The 8456-nt window shown below is 34.5% G+C and overlaps 1 pseudogene; it reads right to left on the bottom strand.

Moving 5' to 3' along the window:
* Positions 1-8456, bottom strand: part of LOC107844858 — a 53639-nt pseudogene that overhangs the window by 4284 nt on the left and 40899 nt on the right.

Here is an 8456-nt window from a genome sequence, read left to right as displayed (position 1 = left end):
ACTTATATCTAACATTTTCACAGCAATTATGTCTAAGCAAGTCTCATACTGGAACTTAAACAAAAACATGTAAGTTTATATATTAAATTCCCACCAACACGTAAAGGGGATTATTTTGTGTGAAAAATTAAGACTAGAATCTATTGCTTTTGGACCTGAGTGCCCACACTTTCAAGGAAGGAATAAAATGAATGAGGTGTTCAAATATTCTCTCTCCTTTTTTCTCTTTGATTCGGGAAAGGCAACATTCAGAAAAAGATTGAACTTATAAAAGAATTTATGGCTCTATCACTCTTCTACAAAAGCGAAGGCATTCTTTATATCTTTCCCTTTTGGAAAGGGCCAACAACTTCAGACAAAAACTATATGTGTATACTGCCTGGGTTAACATTCATCTCCAATAGACCAATAATCCAAATGTTCATCAATCTTTTCATTTCAACGAGAGCTACGCTTTCCAAGACCCAAAACCAAGTCAAAAAAAGTATGTTATTCTAGTCCAATGGCCCAAGCAACCTCGGAAAAAAGATTTAAGAAGAAAGTAAAATGGATTGAGGAAGAAACACAAACAACGAATTAAAAGAATATACCAACTGTTTTGGATGTAAAATAACTGGACAGAAGGGTTGTGCACAAATCTTAATACAGTTATGCACTGCTACACTCACAGAGAGCTCGCCATTCTTTCGTTCTTTCTTCACGGCACTTTAATTTTTCAATGTTTCAGTAATTTAACACAGGCTGCAACATGTCATTAAAACAAGGGCTTTAAGGTTCAACAGAACATTGGAAGTTAATGACCACTATTTTAGGTAAACCTTACACTTTAAATAGATAGCAAAACGACATAGACAGATGGAGTTTTTACAGTTACAGATCATTTACGTCTTGTACCATTGACTTTGAGAAGACATCTTTTATCAGTATTTCCCAAGAAATACTAACCCAATCTATGCAGACTTACTAGTTTCATGGATGTGAACATGATTTTACATGAATGAACAATATTACCCCATAGTAGCAAAGGCAAGTGCAAGCTTAGATTGCTCAGATATAGTGAAGCCACCTAGTTACACAAATCAAATTAAGGAAACAAAAAAGTAATGCACCTACCCTCCATCCAGATGCTCCTTAAATATCTTGTCAAACGCACGGCAAAGTTCCAAGATAGTATACAATTGTGCCTGAAATGGAGCAGGGATGTTACTGAGAATATAGTCTCTCAACGAACAACAACAATAACAGCAGTACAAAATGAAGCATACCCCAGCATCAACAGATATAGGCTTCCCAAGATGGTCCATCTCAGATTCAAGTTCGTCTATGCTTTTATTGATAACCGAGCTGATCCCTGGTATTTTACCTCTAATTACAGACTCCAAATGCTGAAATAGAAAAAACTCAAGTGTTAAGTCTATTTGAATTTATTTATGACTCTTTCGTTTCCACAGGCAGCACTAAAGGTAGACCTTTGAAAGAAGTTTTGCAAGATATTCTGAACCCATCTTGCTAGCCAGATGCCTATAGTTGGGACTGCTTGCAAAGTATTCACGCTCCTTCCTTCTTGCATATATCATATCCACATTTTTATTTATCAGCTTGTCAGCGGTTCACAATTCCAACCCAAGGATATTGCAAATGATAAGCCCTTCCTTCGTGAACCTTATATTAATAAAAAAGAAAAAGAATCGAAATGATTTCATATGTGATGAGGTTGTCCTTGGTAAATGTTGGAACCTTGAAGTTTTGAAGAATGACAATATGAATGAAACAAGTTGATATACATGTTCCACTGATCTGACAAGTTCAAGAATGCAGTCTACGGTATAAATAATTAAAAATCAGAATGAATTAATTCAGTGCAACTGAAAACTTCAACTTACTGATCCCGTGGGGAATAGAACAAGTTGAATTTGATTCAAACACTTAATGATAAGGGAAAGCAAGTTGAGTTGTAAAAGGAGTCCAATGTGAAGAAAGAGTTACACTTCTGAGCATATCCTTAAGAGTCCTATGTGTAGAAGGAGAAAGATTTTGAAAATTGAAGAAGTCTATGAATAACGTACAATTTGAAGGACTCTTTGGAGAGTTGGAGTTTGACTACAACACTAAGGAGACAAGAGTTGGAATTGAAGAAGGAGTCTCACTTGAAGTAGAACTCTATGTAATGAGAGTTATCATTGAACTCTATGCAATAAGAGTTATGATTGAAGGGGGGGTTTGAAATAAAGAATGGCTCGTTGAAGAGTTGTGCTTAAATAGAAGATGCATCGATATCAGTCAGAATAAACTACGCACTTACAAAGCAGAAAAGCACAATCGACAGATTGACTTCATGAAGTGCTATGCAATCACTGAAGAAACACATTGAAGAACCTGGTCCTAAGTATAGAATCCAGCTAAGCGTTTTAGAAATGATTTTTAGAGTTGTTCATTGTGTTTGAACTATTGATGTAATATTAGTTTTAGTGAGTTATAAACTGAACTAGGAGCTAGTCTTCAAGTTGGGAAAAACTTAGAGACTTTGGGAACGCATACCTTGGGAGGTGTGTGTGGTTAGGAATTAGAGTTTATAATTCCTAGGCGTTGTGTTAAAGGAATTAGAGTTTATATTCTTATTTTTTGGTTACAAGAGTTTTGTAATCAGTCGTTGTTGAGGCTCAGAGTTATTTAGTGAAGTTGGGGTTAAATCCTGTAGAGGTGCAAGTCGTGATTTTTTAATATTCTTTTTGAACTGGGTGTTTTCCACATAAAAATCATTGTGTTCTTTACTTACTGTTTTGTTGCTTCCCTGGAACACGTCAGGCAACCCATTTCATCCATAGGTAGCTCTTACGTTAAAGTCATTGATCAGTAGGGCATGTACTCTAATAAGTAGTATCAGAGCGAAGTTATCTTAAAAAGGGCTAACACCTAAGACAAAGATCAATATAATGAATTTCGTACCACCTACTGGTCATAGTGAAGGTCAATCTACTATTAGACCTCCACTCTTTGATGGTTCTCACTTCATTTAGTGAAAATATTGGATGGAAATGCTCATTCAAGGGGAAGACTACGAGTTATGGGACAGGATCACTGATAGTCCTACTATTCCAATGAAGTTAGAAGATGGTGAACAGATTAAGAAAGTAAGAAGTGAGTTTACCGCTGATAACTTAGTGGCATTAAAGAAAAATACTAAGGCTAAGAACGTCTTAGTCTATGGACTAGGACCGGATGAATACAACAGAGTGTTAAATTGTACTACTGCTAAGCAAATCTGGGATGCACTGGTCAATGCACATGAGGGTACCTTTCAGGTAAGAAAATTCAGGATTGCTCTTCTCTTTACTGAATATGAAGCTTTTAAGATGAAGGAGAATGAAACCATGCATGAAATGATGACAAGGATTACTGCCTTGACAAATGAGTTGACTTCTATGGGAAAAGTCATCACTGTTGAAGAACAAGGTGAAAGGGTGTTGAGGGTGCTACCAAAATCAAAAAGGAATATTAAAGTGACTGCTATTAGGGAGGCAAATAAGGATATCACAGGAATGACACTAGATGAACTAGTAGGGAATCTAAGAACTTATGAAATGGAAATTGATGGAACTAAAGAGCTAGCAGCCCCTAAGGATACCTTATCTCTGAAGGCATCTAACAGTGATAAAGAAATTGAACTTGATGAAAAACAAGTTGCCTTTATAGCTAAGAACTTCAGCAAATTCTTCAAAAATAAGAAGGGAACAGGTAACAAGAAATGGTCCAATGACAATCCAAATGGATACTACAAGTGTGGTAAGACTGATCATTAGATCAGGGATTGTCCTGCCTGGAAAATAGAATGGATAAAGAAAAGGGCTAAAAAGAAATTGAAAGAAAAAAATAAAAAGAGAAAAGAATATGCAACGGTAGCAGCTTGGGGATCTGACTCAGATGATGATGAAGTTGATAAAACAACACTCATGGCTCTTGGAGATTCGGACTTGGAGGAAGAAGATGATGCTTCTGCGGTAAGTATACTTAAACTTAAAAAAAAGTTGCATTTGTTTTCTTAAACAAAAATTATTTCCTTAATGAGTGCTCTAATTGATGATTTCCAAGAATTAACGTCTGATAGGGATGAGTTATTCAACAATCTTGCAAGTCTCAAGTTTGATTTTATTGATCTAGAAACTTGTAAGAACACTGTTGAAAAGAAAAACTGCACTCTTAAGAAACAGATTAGCAGACTTGATTCATCAAACCTGACCCTCAAATCTAAAATCTTGAAATTGACTCTTTTTGAAAAAGAAAAAAAGGTCAAAAGTGAGGAACCAAAAAAAATTGAGTCAGAATTGACTAAGATTAAACATGAATACTTTTATGAAAAAGAAAAGGTTAGTCAATTGAGTCAAGAAGTTTCTAAATTGAAACTTGGTCTTGAAAGAGATAATAGATGGACACATTCTTTAAGAATTGTTCATAAGTTAGGTCAAAGAACTCACAATGAAAAGGTTGGGTTGGGCTTTTATAAAAGTTCTAATGTTATTAAAGATCGGTGTTATATTTGTGGTAACCAGGGGCATCCAACCACTGAATATCCAGTTGCAGCAAAAAACAAAACAAGAAGCATAAGACTAGTAAAGAAATCTGATTCCATGTTAGCACAAGCTAACAAGAAGGTCAAATCTGGTCAAAGAAACAGGTCACATAACCTGTTGCCTCGATGGGCTAGAAGGAACCTCATACATCCTTTTTCTCAAAAGAAAGGACCCAAGCTTGTCTGGGTGCCTAAAGTTGACCCCTAATTTGTTTTGCAGGTGGGAGTGAAAGGATACCAGAAAAATTTACATATGGATAAAGCTTGCTCAAGGTATAAGACTAGAAGAAAATAAAGTTTCTTTTACTCACCACATTTAAAGGGGGAATGGATCTCTTGGAGATGGCAAAAAAAAAAAAAGACTAACAGTAAAACTGATGAGCATGCACAGGAACATGTTGTATCACCTGGTTCAACTGTTGTACAGACTGAGGGCATATTGACAGGGAGAACAACAAATTAAAAAATTGATACATCAATAACACCAACACAAGTTGATGATAATTTTGTTGATAATTCATAAGAATTGGTGTTGTCACAAAAATCTTAAGATATCTCATGGGAATCAGTGGATTGAGACTATGGTATTCAAATGAAAGTAATTTCACTCTTGAGGGCTATAAAAATATTAATTATGTTGGTTACTTTAATGACTGGAGAAGCACCAAAGGCACTAAGTAGAGAGCATTTTGAAAGAAATAGGTTAGATTTGGGGATGATTAAAATTGCATGAACTCCCCTTAATGATTGACTAGAATAACCATTTTTATTTTAAATCTTATTAGCTAAAATATTATTCGATTCAGTCTTGCACATTTAGTTGTGTCCCAATTCCAGATTTTTGACTCTTCTAACCTAATTTTGTATTAGATTGTGCAGAAAATAGGTACAAGCAAGCAATTGTGACCATAAAGTTCTTCTTATCAGGTATGCTCTACACTGACATAAGCATAAGTTGTCTAAGTTGAAACAGTTGAGCACATCTGTTCCATTCCTCACACTTCATCCTCCTCTTGTCTCATGATGCTGACGAATTGGTTGACCAAATCTTCTTTGACTCTCTCCAAATGATTATGCACAAATGAGTTAATCCTACACCAGAAATTCCTTCTTCTCTTTCAACCAAAATATCAGTTTTGTACCATGTATTTGCCAAGCTTAATCATCAATCACATGCAGCATATGTTTCTAAAAAATGAAAAATGACATGCTCTCTCTTTTAATTCCTAATTGGCTCAGATCTTTTAGGATTTCTCAGTCCAAGGTCCGGTTTGAATTTTCAAACAACAATGGATATTTTTGAACAGATAAATCATGCTGCTCTACCCGGTTCAATAAGGAGGGCTAAAACTCATTGCAAAAAAAATGATAAGAAAAATGATTTAGTTGAGATAAATTTTAAACTAGAAGCTGTATCTGACAGTCATAAAGCAGAATAAGTGGTCCTTCAGGATAGGATCTTGACTTTGAAGCTTGACCTTGATTGAGAAAGAGGTAAAAATGTTAAAGTCATTCGTCAATTGACACAATTGATAACACATGTTCCACCTTCCTCATCAGCTCCTTACTATTTATATCCTTAGCCATGTCCCAATTTTATACCATAATTTTTTATTAATGCTCAGTTGTTTTGCTTTGTTCAGTACTAGCTTAGGTTAAATGTAGAACATGCTCTAGCAGTTCAATGGAATGATTATCTTTGCTAAATTAACTCAGATTTTTGCTCTCTTTAATACATTACTATATTGGCTAAAGTGTTTATCTGATTGTTTTGGTGATAGCCCTAGTGGTCATGAATAGCATAATAAATCACGTTGGCTAGTATATTATTGCACTGAAATGATTTTCGATGATGCAAAAGGGGCAAGCTAAGAGGGTTGTGCAATATTTATAGCCCATTGACTAACTTGTTTCATGAATGCCTACAGGTGAAGATATTTGAATGCACCAGAAAAGAGGTTTGTCACCATAACAAAGGAGGAATTTGTTGAAACCTTGAATTTTTTATGAATGATAATATGATTGAAACAAGTTGATATACGTGTTCTACAGACCCGACAAGTTCAAGAGTGCAGTCTACGGTATAAATAATTAAAAATCAGAATGAGTTAATTCAGTAACTGAAAACTTCAACTTACTGATCACGTGGAGAATAGAATAAGTTGAATTTGATTCAAACACTTGATGATAAGGGAAAGCAAGTTGAGTTGAAAAAGAAGTCCTATGTGAAGAAGGAGTTTCACTTCTGAGCATATCCTTAAGAGTCCTATGTGTAGAAGGAGAAAGATTCTGAAAATTGAAGAAGTCAATGCAAAACGTATAATTTGAAAGACTCTTTGGAGAGTTGGAGTTTGACTACAACACTAAGGAGACAAGAGTTGGAATTGAAGAAGGAGTCTCACTTGAAATAGAACTCTATGCAATGAGAGTTATGATTAAAGGGGGAGTTTGAAATAAAGAATGACTCTTGGAAGAGTTGTGCTTAAATAGAAGATCCATCAATAAGAATAAACTACACACTTACAAAGCAGAAAAGCACAATCGACAGATTGACTTCATAAAGTGCTACTCAATCACTGAAAAAACACATTGAAGAACCTGGTCCTAAATATAGAATCCAGTAAGAGTTTTAGTGTTGATTTTTAGAGTTGTTCATTGTGTTTGAACTCTTGATGTAATATTAGTTTCAGTGATTTATAAAATGAACTAGGAGCTAATCTTCGAGTTGGGAAAAACTTAAAGGCTTTGGGAACAACTTACCTGGGAGGTTTGTGTAGTTAGGAATTAGAGTTTATAATTTCTAGTGTTTGTGTTAAAGGAATTAGAGTTTATAATTCTTATTTGTTGGTTACAAGAGTTTTGTAATCAGTCGTTGTTGAGGCTCAGAGTTATATAGTGAAGTTGCAGTTAAATCCTGTAGAGGTGCAAGTCATGATTTTTTACACCTTTTTGAGCTGGATGTTTTCTACATAAAAATTATTGTGTTCTTTACTTACTATTTTACTGCTTCCCTGGAACACGTCAGGCAACCTGTTCCATCCATAGGTAACTCTTACGTTAAAGTCACTGATCAGTAGGGCACGTACTCTAACAGTAAATTAGAGGGAAAACAAGAGAACCAGTGGGACAGAGAGGGAACAACAATAGTTCATAGTTCAATTAGGACAGATATTTTAAAGGAATAATCAATACAACCTTAAAAGCATTTACTCTAAAATATTAAAGTAAAATTACTTAATTACCCTCATTTAAAAAGTTAACTTATGTAAATGCCCTTTTAGTTAACCTAAATATTTTACTTATTTTAAAAAAAAATTAATTCCTACGAATAGTCACAACTATTTCAACCTTCATGTTTCTTCGTCACACCTCACCGCCACTCATTCCTTATAAATTCTTGGGTTCTCTTTCAACTACAACTTGCATATTATAATGAAAGAGATCATGACAATAGTAGACACATTTAATATATCCATAAATGAGTCATTTGTAATGTCATTTGTTGGTTTAGACTGTTTAGTATTCACATCAAAATGAAATTTCAACACGTGTGAACCAATTGGCTTAAACATTAAAGTGCATGCACGACTTCTAGAGCTTAAATGTTTTTCATCCAGTTGTATTTATTCTCCATTAGTTAGAATAGTTGAGAGTTGTATTTGCACTGCAACTTTTTTATCCTGTTTTAGAGAAAGAGAATGAAATATTGGCTTGAAAAAGTTATTTGTAGCTGAGAGATTTTCTTATAGGTACATCTTTTAGAAGGCTAACGTTTGAAAAAAAATTCTTCCTCGGCAAAATTTTAGGTAATGATCTCCGTTATTAACATTCTAATTTGTAATTTATTTAAGTACATTCATTTTTTTTTTTACAGTGACAATATGAAAAG

Source organism: Capsicum annuum, chromosome 10 (assembly GCF_002878395.1).
Source record: "Capsicum annuum cultivar UCD-10X-F1 chromosome 10, UCD10Xv1.1, whole genome shotgun sequence".
Lineage (NCBI taxonomy): Eukaryota > Viridiplantae > Streptophyta > Magnoliopsida > Solanales > Solanaceae > Capsicum > Capsicum annuum.
The sequence above is the reverse complement of the archived record's forward strand: the minus strand, read 5'-3'. Positions and strand labels throughout refer to the sequence as shown.